A 17,205-nucleotide genomic window follows, 5' to 3' on the forward strand; every position below is an offset into this window, starting at 1 on the left:
CACACACACACACACACACACACACACACACACACACACACACACACGTACATACATGGAGATGTTTTCTCTCAATTCCTATCCACTTCTATAGGTAACCGTTTAGATTACTTGAATATCTTTCAAGGTTTCTTTATTCAGATATCAGCAAAAGCAATTATATTTTCCTTCCTTCCTTCCTCCCTCCCTCCCTCCCTCCCTCCCTCCCTCCCTCCCTTCTTTCCTTCTTTTCTTCGGCTGTGTTGGGTCTTAGTTGTGGCGTGTGGGCTTCTCTCTAGTTGTGGCGTGTGGGCTCCAGAGCATGCGGGCTCAGCAGTTGTGGCACGCAGGCTTAGTTGCCCCACAGCATGTGGGATCTTAGGTCCCCAACCAGGGATCAAACCCGGGTCCCCTGCATTGGAAGGCGGATTCTTAACCACTGGACCACCAGGGAAGTCCTATATTCTGTTTTTTTAAAAATATTTATTTATTTATGGCTGTGTTGGGTCTTCATTGCTGTGCGCGGACATTCTCCAGTTGCAGCAACAGGGGCTACTCTTCATTGTGCATGGGCTTCTCATTGTGGTGGCTTCTCTTGTTGCAGAGCACAGGCCCTAGGAGTGCGGGCTCAGTAGTTGTGGCTCGTAGGCTCTAGAGTGCAGGTTCTGTAGTTGTGGCGCATGGGCTTAGTTGCTCCACAGCATGTGGGATCTTCCCAGACCAGGGCTTGAACCCGTGTCCCCTGCATTGGCAGGTGGATTCTTAACCACTGCACCACCAGGGAAGTCCCAATTATATATTCTTATTTTCTCTTTCTTATAGAAGGTATCATACTACTTATGTTCTTGCTTTTTTTATACTTAAAAGATTTCCTGGAGATTTTTCCATATTAATATATGTAGTTTTTTGTTTTTGTTTTTATTCCTACAGCTACATGATGTTTCTGTATATGGACATTTGGGTTGTTTCTGATCTTGTTCATTACAAACAATGCTATAATGAATAAGCTTGATATACTTCAATTCACATAGGTACAGGTATAAGATAAACTTTTAGACTTTGGATTTCTGGGTCAAAGAGTAAATGTATTTAAATTTTGATGGATGTTGTTAAATTTCCTTCCATAAGGATAGTATTGTTTTGCACTCCCCAAAGCTTTGGGATTTTTGCCAGTTATTTTTGTGTGTTTTGTCCACACTGATTCTACTATACAACCTGCTTTTCAATCCTAAGAATAATTTTCTGAGGCCAGGACTATTGTCCACATTGTTCCATGGAATATTTTTTAAAAAAATAATATAAGGAATCATTGCAAGTAAACTTAAGGATACATCCTCTACTCTCAGTCATGGTATTGCGTATCCAAAACTCATTCCATGTTATGAAATGCACTAAGGTGGGTCAGCAACCTACAGGCTATGGGCCAAATCCTGGCCGCTGCCTGTTTTTACAAGTAAAGTTTTATTGGAACACAGCCACGTTCATTTGTTAATGTATTATCTGTGACTGATTTTGTGCTACAACAGCAGTGTTCAGTGGTTGCAGTAGAGACCGTATGTTCCACAAGCCTAAAATAATTTACCTGGCCTTTACCAGAAAAGTTTGTTGGCCCTGTACTAAGAGAGTAGGCTATAGTTGGAATAGCATCAAAGGACCAAGAAAAGACCAAGGAAAAGCTCAGAGTTCTTGTTCAGACAGTTCTGTAGCTTTAAATAGTTTTGTTGATTCTCCAAATTCAGAGTGTTATGTGGAAAAGGCTAAGAATTAACTAAGCACTTAAAAAATAAAAATCTGTCTAAATGTAGTGTGGTATCTTGAGTTGGCCTTAGAATAGAAAAAGAACATTAGTGGGAAAACTGGTAAAATCAGAATATATAGTTTAGTTAACATTGTACTAATGTTAATTTCTCAGTTTTGACAAGAGTACTATGGTTATGTAGGATGTTACTATCAGAGAAAAACTGAGTGATATGGGAACTTTCTCTACTATCTTTGCAACTTTTCTGTAAATTTAAAATTATTTCAGAGACCCGTGAGATGCGAGTAGGAGCAGTGTACAGGGTAGTTGTCTCTGAGGGGTGGCAAGGGAAAAGGATTAACCATGTCGTCTTTGATCAGAAAGGTGATCAGCACTGTGAAAGCCCCAGCGGCCATTGGTCCCTACAGTCAGGCTGTGTTAGTCGACAGGACCATTTACATTTCAGGACAGCTAGGCATGGATCCTGCAAGTGGACAGCTTGTGCCAGGAGGGGTGGCAGAAGAGGCTAAACAAGCTCTTCCAAACTTGGGTGAAATTCTGAAAGCAGCAGGCTATGCCTTCACCAGTGTGGTAAAAACAACTGTTTTGCTTGCTGACATAAATGACTTCAATACTGTCAGTGACATCTACAAACAATATTTCCAGAGTAGTTTTCCTGCAAGAGCTGCTTACCAGGTTGCTGCTTTGCCCAAAGGAGGCCGTGTTGAGATTGAAGCAGTAGCTGTCCAAGGACCTTGTGACAACATCACTCTAAGTGGGCCCAGTGTTACTTAGTCTGGAATTTTAATAATGTTTTTAAATTAATTCTTAATTTTTACAGTCTTTGTTGGAAAGTGTAAGGTTGACTGAAATATCTGAAGTTATTATGGAAATACCATATAATAAGGGGAATTGAACATGAGTTGAAGATTAATAATGAATCTAGTTACTGAAGTTATAAATTACACTTCTATAACACTCATATTACTGGATGTGGGAAAAGAGACACACATTACATAGTTACTCAGAAAAATAAAAATAAAGGGAAATAACATGTAGGAAAGATGAGTTACTATTCCTGAGAAATAATAAAGAGCACACCTAATTCAGTTAAACTATTAATTTAATGATGTGAAATATTTAGTTTTCATGTCAGATACATGATTCTGCTTTTACTTGAGTAAAATTATTTAAGTTTGAATGTTAGAGGTAAAGGAGAAGAAACTGGACCAAATTTTATATAGATAATATTTTTCTAATGGAAATAAAATAGCATGCAGATTTTAAAAACTAAATAAAATAAAATCAAAATAAGGTGTTTGTTTAAAAAAAATTTTTTTAATTAAAATAATAAGAGTGCATATTTTTGGAATGTGTACTATGTGTCAGATATAACTTTACGTATGTTATCTCCTTTCACAACAACCCTGTGAGGAAGATGGTATTATTCTCATTTGTCCAAAGGTCACAGTTAGCATATGACATGTGGTGTGTTCAAGTTACCAGAGAGATTCATTCAAACTATGTTTATTGAGTATCTACTCTGTTTCAGTTGATATAAAGTGGTGAACAAGATCTAGATATAATCCCTGGCATTATTGAGCTTAGAACTTCAGTAACGCTCTTAAGAGTCCCCCTGCCAAAAAAAAAAAAGGAGTGTTAAGTACTGTGTTAGAGGAATAGATCAACTTAGTTCTAGTTAGAACTTCATGCTGAATAAAGGGAAATAGGTTATTGGAGCAGGAGACTTGTGTGTGACTAAATAGATATTCTGTCTCCAGAGAACATTAGATGACGGGGGAAACTTGACAAGAACATTAAACAATGGCATCGGGTTATGGAGTGGGGAGGATTGTGAAATCTGAGCACCAGGAACAGTGTCTTATTCCTTTCTTTGTATTCTCAGTGTTTGGCCCATAAGTTGGTACTCAGTTCATGTTGAATGAATAGGACACATGTCTGGTTTCCATTTTGTCTGGGGGTAAGGAACTGTATCACCTCGAAAAGCCCCTCAGAATTTGGGATTCAGAGATGCAGTATTTTCAGTATTCCAGGCAATGATAATAGGAAGTAATTGACTTTCCTCTGGGGAAGAAAGAAGTAACAAAATGAGAAGTGATAGGCAGGAGTAATAGAGACTTTCAAACCTTGTGTCATCTAGATTACTTGTGATAAAAATCTTTTCCTGGGAAATTTACCTTATTTTTGTCATGGAAAGGTTTCTTTTTTCATGAGATTAAGACTGTAAGTTGTAATGGGTCTTTTATGTAAAAATAATATTTAACATATACACAGAACTTGGATCTTAATAAAAGTGAATTGATTTATATTGTATTTGAATTCATATTAATAAAAGCATGTTATATTTCTGACAGTAGTTTTAATTTTGTATTTATGTCTCCTAATAGTTCTCTAACTTCAGTGCCCTAAGATATAGCAGAACTGACAATTTAAGAACATGTGATCACTTAGTTATGGCTGGGCCTGTGTTAATAGATTATTTTCTTTCTTTCCTTTATTTTTTTCTTTTTTTTGGCTGCACCACATGGCTTATGGGATCTCAGTTCCCTGAGGAGGGATTGAAACCAGGCCACAGCAGTGAAAGTGCCGCATCCTAACCACTAGTCCACCAGGGAACTCCCAATAGATTATTTTCTTTAGTTGAGGTCTTAATTTTGTTATCTTACATTTGCTTATTCAGTAAATACTAATTTTTATATTTGATCTAAGAAACATTTTTGGGGGGTAATGAAGTTAAGGCAGTTCATAAAATATAGTGAAAAGTAAGGTGTTCTTAATAATAGTGCTATTTTTTAGAATTTATTTTATTATTGGTTGTTTAGCATCCAAATTCCAGGAACTGTTTTGTTTTGTTTTTTTTCCCTGAATCTCATTTGGTTGCAGTGAACACTGGAGCTATGGTTCCAGAGGGAAAAACATAGAAATGGAAAGAAACAAAGATTTGGCAATTCCTGTATGGATACATTACTGAAGAGAATAATTCTTACAGTTTGCAAAAGGAAAAAATCTGAGGCAACATTGGAATGTTCCAATTTTCCATGATAGTTTTGGAAGAAATTAAATGGATTTGAAAGAAAAGTAGAGTAAGAATAGTTTTAACTTTTTGTTAGATTACAGTCGCTGAGGCCAAATAATAATGGCAAGTGGAAGTAAATAATTTCTGGTATACCAAAAATGAGCAATTATTTTGGATTTATGTGTAGAACCGAGATTTTTTTTTTATTTATTTAGTTTAAAAATTTTATTTATTATTTATTTTTGGCTGCATTGGGTCTTTGTTGCTGTGCGTGGGCTTTCTCTAGTTGTGGTGAGCGAGGGCTACTCCTTGTTGCGGCGCACGAGCTTCTCATTGCAGTGGCTCCTCTTGTTGCGGAGCACAGGCTCTAGGTGCATGGGCTTCAGTAGTTGTGGCACGCGGCCTTCAGTAGTTGTGGCTCAGTAGTTGTGAACGGGCTTAGTTGCTCTGCGGCATGTGGGATCTTCCCGGACCAGGGCTTGAACCCGTGTCCCTTGCATTGGCAGGTGGGTTCTTAACCACTGCACCACCAGGGAAGTCCCGAAGATGTTATTTTTCAAAAACAGCTTTATTGAGGTAAAATTGACACACGTTAAACTATACGTGTTTAAAGAATACAATTTAAGTTTTAACATATATGTGTATATGCCTGTGAAATCCTTGGCACAGTCAGGGTAATAAACATACCTATGATCTCTAAAAGTCTATCATTCCCTTTTGTAATCTCTGCCTTTGCATCTTCTTGTCCAACTCCCCTCCCCCACTTTTCCCCAGGCAAGCACTGATCTGCTTTTTGTCACTATAGATTAGTTTGCATTTTCTAGAATTTTGTATAAATGGAATCATATAGTATGTACTTCCTTTTGTCTGGCTTTTTTTGACTCAACCTAATTTTTTTTTTTTTTTTTTTTTGTGGTACGCGGGCCTCTCACTGCTGTGGCCTCTCCCGTTGCGGGGCACAGGCTCTGGACGCGCAGGCTCAGCGACCATGGCTCACGGGCCCAGCCGCTCCGCGGCACGTGGGATCTTCCCGGACTGGGGCACAAACCCGTGTCGCCTGCATTGGCAGGCAGACTCTCAACCACTGCACCACCAGGGAAGCCCAACCTAATTATTTTGAAATATATGCATGTTGCATGTATCAGTAGTCAGTTCTTTTTTTATTACTGAACAATATTCCATTGTATGGATATACCACAGTTTGTTCAGCTATTCACCTGTGATGGACTTTTGAGTGTCCTGTTTTTTCTTATTTTTAAAAAAACTTATACATAAAGCTGCTAAGAACATTTCTGTACTAGTCTTTGTATGAACATATGGTTTCACTTCCTTGGGTAAATACTTAGGAGAGGAATGACTGACTCATAAGTAGGTATATGTTTAATTTTTTAAGAAAATGCCAGACTTCTTCCAAAGTGGTTATACCATTGGTATGGACAGTCTTTTTAATTTTTGCCATTCTAAAATAGGTGTGTAGTGGAATCTCACTGTGGTTTTAATTTGCATTTCCCTAATGACCAGTAGTGTTGAATGTGCTTTCATGTGCTTATTTGCTATCTGTTTATTTTCTTTGTTGATGTGTCTCGTCAAAGTTTTTGCCCATTTTTTAAAATTTATTTTTAACATCTTTATTGGAGTATAATTGCTTTACAATGGTGTGTTCGTTTCTGCTTTATAACAAATTGAATCAGCTATACATATACATATGTCTCCATACTTTGCCCATTTTTAAATTGGGATTTTTGTTTTCTTACTATGTTTGGAGAATTCTTTATATACCCTAGATACAATTCCTTTGTTAGATAGATGATTGGCAGCAATTTTCTCCTAATTAGTGGATTGTCTTTTCATTCTCTTAACAGTGCCCTTTATTTATTTTTTTGTTTTGTTTTTTTTCTGTTTGTTTATTTTTTAACATCTTTATTGGAGTATAATTGCTTTACTATGGTGTGTTAGTTTCTGCTTTATAACAGAGTGAGTCAGTTATACATATACATATGTTCCCATATCTCTTCCCTCTTGCATCTCCCTCCCTCCCACCCTTCCTATCTCACCTCTCTAGGTGGTCACAAAGGACCGAGCTGATCTCCCTGTGCCATGCAGCTGCTTCCCACTAGCTATCTATTTTATGTTTGTTAGTGTATATATGTCCATGCCAGTCTCACTTTGTTACAGCTTACCCTTCCCCCTCCCCATATCCTCAAGTCCATTCTCTAGTAGGTCTGTGCCTTTATTCCCGTCTTACCCCTAGGTTCTTCATGACCTTTTTTTTTTTCCCTTAGATTCCATATATATGTGTTAGCATACGGTATTTGTTTTTCTCTTTCTGACTTACTTCACTCTGTATGACATCCACCTGGACTCTAGGTCCATCCACCTCACCACAAATAACTCAGTTTCATTTCTTTTTATGGCTGAATAATATTCCATTGTATATATGTGCCACATCTTCTTTATCCATTCATCCAATGATGGACATGTAGGTTGCTTCCATCTCATGGCTATAGTAAATAGAGCTGCAATGAACATTTTGGTACATGACTCTTTTTGAATTATGGTTTTCTCAGGATATATGCCCAGTAGTGGGATTGCTGGGTTGTATGGTAGTTCTATTTGTAGTTTTTTAAGGAACCTCCATACTGTTTTCCATAGTGGCTGTATCAATTTACATTCCCACCAACAGTGCAAGAGGGTTCCCTTTTCTCCACACCCTCTCCAGCATTTATTGTTTCTAGATTTTTTGATGATGGCCATTCGGACGGTGTGAGGTGATATCTCATTGTAGTTTTGATTTGCATTTCTCTAATGATTAATGATGTTGAGCATTCTTTCATGTGTTTGTTGGCAATCTGTATATCTTCTTTGGAGAAATGTCTATTTAGGTCTTCTGCCCATTTTTGGATTGGGTTGTTTGTTTTTTTGTTATTGAGCTGCATGAGCTGCTTGTAAATTTTGGAGATTAATCCTTTGTCAGTTGCTTCATTTGCAGATATTCTCTCCCATTCTGAAAGTTGTCTTATCGTGTTGTTTATGGTTTCCTTTGCTGTGCAAAAGCTTTTAAGTTTCATTAGGTCCCATTTGTTTATTTTTGTTTTTATTTCCATTTCTCTAGGAGGTGGGTCAAAAAGGATCTTGCTGTGATTTATGTCAGAGTGTTCTGCCTGTGTTTTCCTCTAAGAGTTTGATAGTTTCTGGCCTTACGTTTAGATCTTTAATCCATTTTGAGCTTATTTTTGTGTATGGTGTTAGGGAGTGGTCTAATCTCATACTTTTACATGTACCTGTCCAGTTTTCCCAGCACCACTTATTGAAGAGGCTGTCTTTTCTCCACTGTATATTCTTGCCTCCTTTATCAAAGATAAGGTGACCATATGTGGGTGAGTTTATCTCTGGGCTTTCTATCCTGTTCCATTGATCTATATTTCTGTTTTTGTGCCAGTACCATACTGTCTTGATTACTGTAGCTTTGTAGTATAGTCTGAAGTCAGGGAGCCTGATTCCTCCAGCTTCATTTTTCATTCTCAAGATTGCTTTGGCTATTTGGGGTATTTTGTGTTTCCATACAGTTTGTGAAATTTTTGTTCTAGTTCTGTGAAAAATGCCAGTGGTAGTTTGATAGGGATTGCATTGAATCTGTAGATTGCTTTGGGTAGTAGAGTCGTTTTCACAATGTTGATTCTTCCAATGCAAGAACATGGTATATCTCTCCATCTGTTTCTACCATCTTTAATTTCTTTCAGCAATGTCTTTTAGTTTTCTGCATACAGGTCTTTTTTCTCCCTAGGTAGGTTTATTCCTAAGTATTTTGTTCTTTTTCTTGCAATGGTAAATGGGAGTGTTTTCTTAATTTCATTTTCATATTTTTAATAATTAGTGTATAGGAATGCTAGAGACTTCTGTGCATTAATTTTGTATCCTGCTACTTTACCAAATTCATTGATTAGCTCTAGTAGTTTTCTGGTAGCATCTTTGGGATTCTCTATGTATAGTATCATGTCATCTGCAAACAGTGACAGCTTTACTTCTTCTTTTCTGATTTGGATTCCTTTTATTTCTTTTTCCTCTCTGATTGCTGTGGCTAAAACTTCCAAAACTATGTTGAATAAGAGTGGTGAGCGTGGGCAACCTTGGTTTGTTCCTGATCTTAGTGGAAATGGTTTCAGTTTTTCACCATTGAGAAGGATGTTGGCTGTGGGGTTGTCATATATGACCTTTATTATGTTTAGGAAAGTTCCCCCTATGCCTACTTTCTACAGGATTTTTATCATAAATGGGTATTGAATTTTGTCGAAAGCTTTCTCTGCATCTATTGAGATGACCATATGGTTTTTCTCCTTCAGTTTGTTAATATGGTATATCACGTTGATTGATTTGTGTATATTGAAGAATCCTTGCATTCCTGGAATAAGCCCCACTTGATCATGGTGTATGATCCTTTTAATGTGCTGTTGCATTCTGTTTGCTAGTATTTTGTTGAGGATTTTTGCATCTGTGTTCATCAGTGATATTGGCCTGTAGTTTTCTTTCTTTGTGACATCTTTGTCTGATTTTGGTATCAGGGTGATGGTGGCCTCATAGAATGAGTTTGGGAGTGTTCCTCCCTCTGCTATATTTTGGAAGAGTTTGAGAAGGATAGGTGTTAGCTCTTCTTTAAATGTTTGATAGAATTCACCTGTGAAGCCAAGCCTCGGTAAATTTTAGAAAATTGAAATTGTATCAAGTGTCTTTTCCGACCGCAACGCTATGAGACTAGATATCAATTACAGGAAAAGATCTGTAAAAAATACAAACACATGGAGGCTAAAAAATACACTCTCTAATAACGAAGTTATCACTGAAGAAATCAAAGAGAGAATCAAAAAATACCTAGAAACAAATGACAGTGGAGACACGACGACCCAAAACCTATGGGATGCAGGAAAAACAGTTCTACGAGGGAAGTTTATAGCAATACAATCCTACCTTAAGAAACAGGAAACATCTCAAATAAACAACCTAACCTTGCACCTAAAGCAATTAGAGAAAGAAGAATAAAAACACCCCAAAGTTAGCAGAAGGAAAGAAATCATAAAGATCAGATCGAAGTAAATGAAAAAGAAATGAAGGAAACAATAGCAAAGATCAATAAAACTAAAAGCTGGTTCTTTGAGAAGATAAACAAAATTGATAAACCATTAGCCAGACTCATCAAGAAAAAAAGGGAGAAGACTCAAATCAATAGAATTAGAAATGAAAAAGGAGAAGTAACCACTGACACTGCAGAACTACAAAAGATCATGAGAGGTTACTACAAGGAACTCTATGCCAATAAAATGGACAACCTGGAAGAAATGGACAAATTCTTAGAAATGCACAACCTCCCAAGACTGAACCAGGAAGAAATAGAAAATATGAACAGACCAATCACAAGCACTGAAATTGAGACTGTGATTAAAAATCTTCCAACAAATAACAGTGCCTTTTAAAGAGCAGAAGTTTTAAATTCTGAAGTCCAATTTGTCAACTTTTTTTAAAAACTGAGTCAGGTTTTTGGTGTCATCTCAAAGAAATATTTGTCTAATCAGAGATCACAAAGATTTTTCTCCTATGCTTTTTCTGGAACCTTTATAGTTTCAGGTTTTGTGTTTAAGTCTGTGATCCATTAGTTATTTGTTGTGTATGGTGTGAAACAGATTGAAATTCCATTTTATTGCATATGGATACTCAGTTTTTATTTTTTTTAATACCTTATTTGAGTATAATTGCTTTACATTGTTGTGTTAGTTTCTGCTGTATAACAAACTGAATCAGCTATACGTATACATACATCCCCACATCCCCTCCCTCTTGAGCCTCCCTCCCACCCTGGCACTAGTTGTTGAAAAGACTACTCTTTTTCCACTGGACTGCGTTTTTGTACCTTTGCCAAAAATCAATCTTCTGTATATGTGTGGGTGTATTTCTGTACTCTCTCTCGTTGCATTGATCTGTTTGTCTCTTTGTGTCAACACGACAGTGTTTTGTTTATTGTAGCTTTATAGTAAGCCTCAAAATCAAGTAAGGTTAGTCTTCCAACTTTGTTTTTCTTTTTCAAAATTGTTTGGACTATTCTTGATCCTTTTCATTTCCATATGAATTTTATTTTTTTGGCTGCACTGTGCGTCTTGTAGGATCTTAGTTCCCTGACCAGGGATTGTACCTGCGCCCTCAGCAGTGAAAGCACAGAATCCTAACCATTGGACAACCAGGGAATTCCCTCTATATGAAATTTAAAAATCAAGTATCAGTTTTTACCAAAAAAAAAAAAAATCTTGCTAGGATTGTCACTGGGATTGTATTGAATCTATAGATCAATTTGGGGACAGTTGACATCTTTGAGTCTTTCAACCTGTAAATGTGTTATGTCTTTCCATATATTTAGGTTTTCTTTCTTGAACCTCAGCAGTGTTTGCTAGTTTTCAGGATACATGCCTTTCACATCTTTTGTTGGATTTATCCTTAAGTATTTCATATTTTATGATGCTACTGTAAATGGTATTTTTAAAATTTCAATTTCCAGTTATTTATTACTAGTATATGAAAATAGACTTTTGTATATTGATATTATATTTTATAGCTTTATTAAACTTAGTTATTAGTTCTGGTAGCTTTTTGTAAGTTTCATAGCGTTTTTCTACACAGATGATCATGTGGTTTTAAATGGTAATGAATAATTGTTTTTATTCTACTGTTACATTATAGTTTAAAGTTTATGTTAATTCAATTTTTATTTTTACAAATAGTTTTATTATAGAAAATTTTAAGCATATACAAAATTGAATAGTTTAATGAGCCCCCATATACCTGACACTCAGCCTCAACAGATAGCAATGCATGGGCAATCTTATTTTTCTTTTTTTCTTTTTTTAAATTTTTATTGGAGTATAGTTGATTTACAATGTTGCATTAGTTTCAGGTATACAGCCAAGTGAATCAGTTATACCTATACATATATCCACTCTTCTTTAGATTCTTTTCTATACAAGTCATTACAGAGTATTGGGTAGAGTTTGCATGGGCTGTCTTGTTTCCTCTGTTTTCGTATCCGTTTCCTCCTCCATCCCTCACTGGATTCTTTTGAGGCAAATCGATACATCATATTATTTCATCTGTAACTGTTTCATTTTATATCTCACCTCTTAAAAGTAGAGCCACCACAATAACATTACATCCTTCTATACAATAGTAATTCCTTAATATTACTAGTATCCAGTCAGTGTTTAATTTCTCCTGTTGTCCTATGAGTATTTTTTGTTTGTTTTTGTTTTGTGTGATGGAATTGAGGTATCTGTCAACTCTTAGATCTCTTTTAATCTGTAGTTTCCCCCATACCGTTTTTTTTTTTTTTTTTTTTTTTTGCTTTGCTTTTATTTTCTCTGTGGAAGAAACCATGTTCTTTATTGTGACAGGATAATCCTGATTATATTCTCTCCACTGTATTTTTCTATGAATTGAGTTAGATTGGAGTATCAATTAGATTCAGTTTGTTGCTAAAGCTAAGTTATAGGAAGTACATAATATCTGGTTGAGTCTTTTTGTGATGTTGGCAGTCTTTAATAATTATTATTGGATCTGCGAATTCAAGAGGTTGTAAAATGGTGACATCATTCTATATTCCCTTCTTAATTTATTAGCTAAAATATATCAATGAAGAGAAACTTTCTGTCACTACTTGGGTACCTTGGTGCAGTTTGCATAGAAATGGCAGAATAATTGCTGCTTTCCTTTTTATTGACCAGATTGTAAAATAATTAGATGGTTCTTTAGTATTCGTCAGAGCTGATCAAGGAGGGTTTAAAAAAAGATCATTTTGATCTCACAGATTTAATTATATATGATATATTAAACCATTACTTTATTTATCCTTATTTATGCTCAAATGAACTCATTTTGGCCAGTGAGAGCCTATTCAAGTTGGCCTGTTTGCGCTTTAGATACAACTCTGTTGACAGCCTCCTTGCTATCTGGTATGAGAAGATGTTACAGGCTCCTCTCATACTTTTCATGACCCATATCTGGAATCAGCCACTTCTCCAAGAAACCCTTTAGTGTAAAATGATATTTAAAGACAACAAACTGTGCACCATGGGTCAATTCAGTTCTTTAAAGATTTTTACTTATTTATTATTTTTTGGCTGCACCGCATGGCCTGTGGGATCTTAGTTCCCCAACCAGGGATCGAACCCAGGCCCTCGGCAGTGAAATCACAGAGTCTTAACCACTGGACTGCCAGGGAATTCCCAGTTCAGTTTAATTGAATAGTTGTGCAAATGAAAACAACCCAATCATAAAATTCTTCCAAAATTTCATTGGTTTGAATTAACTGGGATTAGCAGCTGTGTTGATACAGCTTTATTTTCTAAAAACTTTAAGTACTTATAGATTCACAGGAGGTTGCAAAAATAGTACAGAGAGGTTCAATAATTTGTTCCTTTTTATTGTGGTATTCCGTAGTCTGTATATGGATGTACCAGTTTGTTAACATTCATTTATTGAGGGACATTTTGGCTGTTTCCAGTTTTGATTATTATAAATAAAGCTGCTGTGAACATTTGTGTACAGGTTTGGTGTGGGCATAAGTTTTTATTTTTCTGGGATATATGCTCAGGAATGTGATTACTGGGTCATATGGTAAGTGGATGTTTAGTTTTTAAAGAAATTGCCAAATTATTTTCCAGAATGGTTGTCCCATTTTAAATTTCCAACAACTATATATGAGAAGTAGTCTTCATATCCTCACCGGCATTTGATATTGTCACTAAAATAATTTTTTTTTAGCTGTTCTAATAGCTGTGTCATATGTTACAGTAGATTTAATTAACATTTCTCTATTGATTATGTTGAACATCGTTTTGTGTCTGTGTGTGTGTGTGTGTGTGTGTCTATGCCATCCGTGTATCATCTTCTGTGAAATGAAATGTCTCTTCATGTCCTTCGCCTGTTTTCTAATTGGATTGTTTTCTTACTGTGGAATTTCAAGAGTTCTTTATGAATTCTGTAAACAAGTCCTTTGTCAGATAGGTGGTTTACAAATATCAATATTTTCTCCCAGTCAGTAGCATGTTTTTTCATCCTCTTGACAAGGTCTGTCAGAGCTTTATCTCTTTTATTTTAGAAAGAATTTTACTTATCAAAGTTGTAAAGATTGTACAGAGAATTTCCTTATACTTTTCACCCAATTTTCCTTAATGTATACATCTGTCATAACTCTAGTATAATTACTAAAACTAAGAAATTAACATTGGCATAATATTCTTAACTAAAAACTGTAGACTTTATTTATTGGGTTGGCCAAAAAGTTCCTTTGGTTTTTAAGTAAAAATAAAAGACACATTTTTCATTTTCACCACAAACTTTATTGAACAACATATTCACTGTTTTGTTCCACTACCTTCTGCCATTTTTCAGGCAACTTCATGATTCCAACTTCCCAAAACTTTTTATCTTATTGAGCAAAGAACTGTTCCAGGTGCCTTTTACAGTCTTCCAGGGAAGTGAAATTTTTTCATTAGAGAATTTTGTAAACACCAAAATAAATGGAAATCTGAAGGTGCAATGTCTGGTGAATACAGTGGATGAATCAGAACTTCCCGCCAAGCTGTAACAGCTTTTGCATGGTCATGAAAGAAACATGTGGTCTTGCGTTATCCTGATGGAAGATTTTGTGTTTTCTGTTGACTAATTCTGGATGCTTTTCGTTGAGTGCTGCTTTCAGTTGGTCTAACTGGGAGCAGTACTTGTTGGAATTAATCGTTTGGTTTTCCGGAAGGAGCTCATAATATAGAACCCCCTTCCAATCCCACCATATACACAGCATCACCTTCTTTGGATGAAGACCGGCCTTTGGTGTGGTTGGTGGTGTTTTACTTCTCTTGCCCCACGACCTCTTCCATTCCACGTTATTGTACAGTGTCCACTTTTCATCACCCATCACAATTTGTTTTAAAAACGGAACGTTTTTGTTATGTTTAAGTAGAGATTCGCATGCGGAAATACAGTCAAGAAGGTTTTTTTCTGCTTAACTTACGTGGAACCCAAACATCAAAGTGATAAACATAACCAAGCTGGTGCAAATGATTTTCAGCATTTGATTTGGATATTTTGAGTATGTCGGCTATTTCCTGTGTGGTATAACGTTGATTGGCAGCTGTCACAATTCAGTCTAACAAAATTGTTTCACATGAAGTTAAAGGGATAGGTGCTACTAGAGCAATCTTATGGGGAAACCGAACGAACTTTTTGGCCAACCCAATTTTTTTTCTTTTATGTAATTACTTAAATTTCATTGCTTTTTCCACATTGCTTTTAGTTGTTAAGTCTCCTTAGTCTTCTTCAACCTGTGACAGGTCCTTCAATCTTTCCTTGCCTTTTATGCTTGACACTTTTGAAGAGTACAAATTAGGCATTTTATAGACTGTCCCTTAATTGAATTTGTCTGATGTTTTCTCAGGATTGCATTGAGATTATTCATTTTTGACACAAAACCACAGTGCATTATATCAGGGGATACATGATGATGTGTATATGTCTTTTACAGGTGATGTTAACCTTGATCACTTGATTAAAGTTTTTCTGCTGTTTTTTCTCTTTGTAAATAAATTTGGAGGTGGGTGCTTTGAGACTATACAAATATATTGTTTCTCCTTAAACTTTTGTCCCCTAATTTTATTTATTTACAATAAATTTATTTATTTATTTATTTATTTATTTCTGGCTGCGTTGGGTCTTCGTTGGCTGTGTGCAGGCTTTCTCTAGTTGCGGCAAGCAGGGGCTACTCTTCACTGCGGTGCACAGACTTCTCATTGCCGTGGCTTCTCTTGTTTCAGAGCTCGGGCTCTAGGCCCGTGGGCTTCAGTAGTTGTGGCACGTGCACCTCAGTACTTGTTGCATGCAGGCTCAGTAGTTGTGGTGCACGGGCTTAGTTGCTCCGTGGCATGTCCAGGGATCTTTCTGGACTGGGGATTGAACCCTTGTCCCCTGCATTGGCAGGCAGATTCTTAAATACTGCGCTACCAGGGAAGTCCCTGTCCCCTAATTTTAGCACTTAGTAGTGAATCTTGCCGTAAGCAGTTATTACCATAGCGTTTATTGGTGATTTTCTATTTCCTTCATTCCTTCTACACTCATTATTTAAAATTATTCTATAAGGGAGAGTTGTCCCTTCTTCCCCTTTTATTAATTTATTCAATTATTGATTTATATCAGTTTGGGTATTTATTTTGTTCTTTGGTTTGTAATCTAATACTATTATTTATTTTGTTGCTCAAATTGTTCCATATTTGGCTTTGGAAGCTCTTTCAGGTTGGCTCCTGTGTCTTTTTTTTTTTTTTTTTGCGGTACGTGGGCCTCTCACTGTTGTGACCTCTCCCATTGCGGAGCACAGACTCCGGACGTGCAGGCTCGGCGGCCATGGCTCACTGGCGCAGCTGCTCCGCGGCATGTGGGGTCTTCCCGGACCGGGGCACGAACCCATGTCCCCTGCATCAGCAGGCGGACTCTCAACCACTGCGCCACCAGAGAAGCCCTCCTGTGTCTTTTGACATGCCTGACATGCCCTCTTCTTTTTTTTTTTTTCCCCTCTCCAGGTTCATTTTGTATTTTCTCTGCCTCAGTCCTGGAATTACCCACTTTTCCGGGGAGCTTTGGCTCTCTTTAGTCTCCATATTTAGTTCTCTTTAGTCTCTGGCAATTAGAAACTAAGATCTGGATGCAAGGTGTGTGCGTTGCTACTGGGATGTTGCTATTTCTAGTCCCTCTTAGGAGACAGAACTAGGATGTGTGTGAATGCATACTGATCAGTGTATTTATACACAACTGTATTTCTGAATTTGTCTATCTGTATATATTAAAAAGAAAAAGCAAAACATGAGTTCATATTGATACTTCTTTTTTAATATATTGAGATTATATTATGGCTTTTCTTCCTTAGTTTGTTATTATGTTGAAGTATATTAATTAGTTTTTGAATGTTGAACCAGATTTGAATTCCTAGGATAGACACCATTTTGTCATATATATTATTCTTTTTATATATTGCTGGATTTGATTTGTTAATATTTTATGAAGGATTTCTGCATCTATCAGTGTTGGTCTGTAGGTTTGTTTTTGTAATGTCTTTGGTTTTGATGTTAATAGTAATGCTGGGTTTGTAAAAAGATTGGGAAGTGTTCCCTCTGTAGGATTTGATATTTCTTCCTTGAATATTTGGTAGAATTTGGCTTATAATTTGCTTTGTCAGAAGATTTTAACTACATATTCAGCTTCTTTAATAGGTATGTAAATATTCATGCTATCTATTTCTTCTTGAGTAAATTTTTTTTTTCCAAATTTATTTATTTTTGGCTGTGTTGGGTCTTCGTTGCTGTGCGCAGGCTTTCTCTAGTTGTGGCGAGCGGGGGCTACTCTTCGTTGCGGTGCACGGGCTTCTCATTGC

At 36.4% G+C, this 17,205-nt stretch overlaps 1 protein-coding gene and 1 pseudogene across 6 annotated transcripts in view; both read left to right on the forward strand.

Moving 5' to 3' along the window:
* MIGA1 (mitoguardin 1) overlaps positions 1 to 17,205 on the forward strand; it is a 91,375-nt gene that overhangs the window by 6,812 nt on the left and 67,358 nt on the right. The gene's annotated exons all lie outside the window — the stretch shown is intronic.
* LOC113624400 (2-iminobutanoate/2-iminopropanoate deaminase pseudogene) lies at positions 777 to 2,995 on the forward strand (annotated as a pseudogene). Its single transcript, XR_003434324.1, has one exon. The product of XR_003434324.1 is annotated as a 2-iminobutanoate/2-iminopropanoate deaminase pseudogene (transcript).

The sequence above is a fragment of the Aethalodelphis obliquidens genome, unplaced genomic scaffold (genome assembly GCF_003676395.1).
Source record: "Aethalodelphis obliquidens isolate GAN/ISIS:26980383/991018 unplaced genomic scaffold, ASM367639v1 scaffold13, whole genome shotgun sequence".
NCBI classification, from domain to species: Eukaryota; Metazoa; Chordata; class Mammalia; order Artiodactyla; family Delphinidae; genus Aethalodelphis; species Aethalodelphis obliquidens.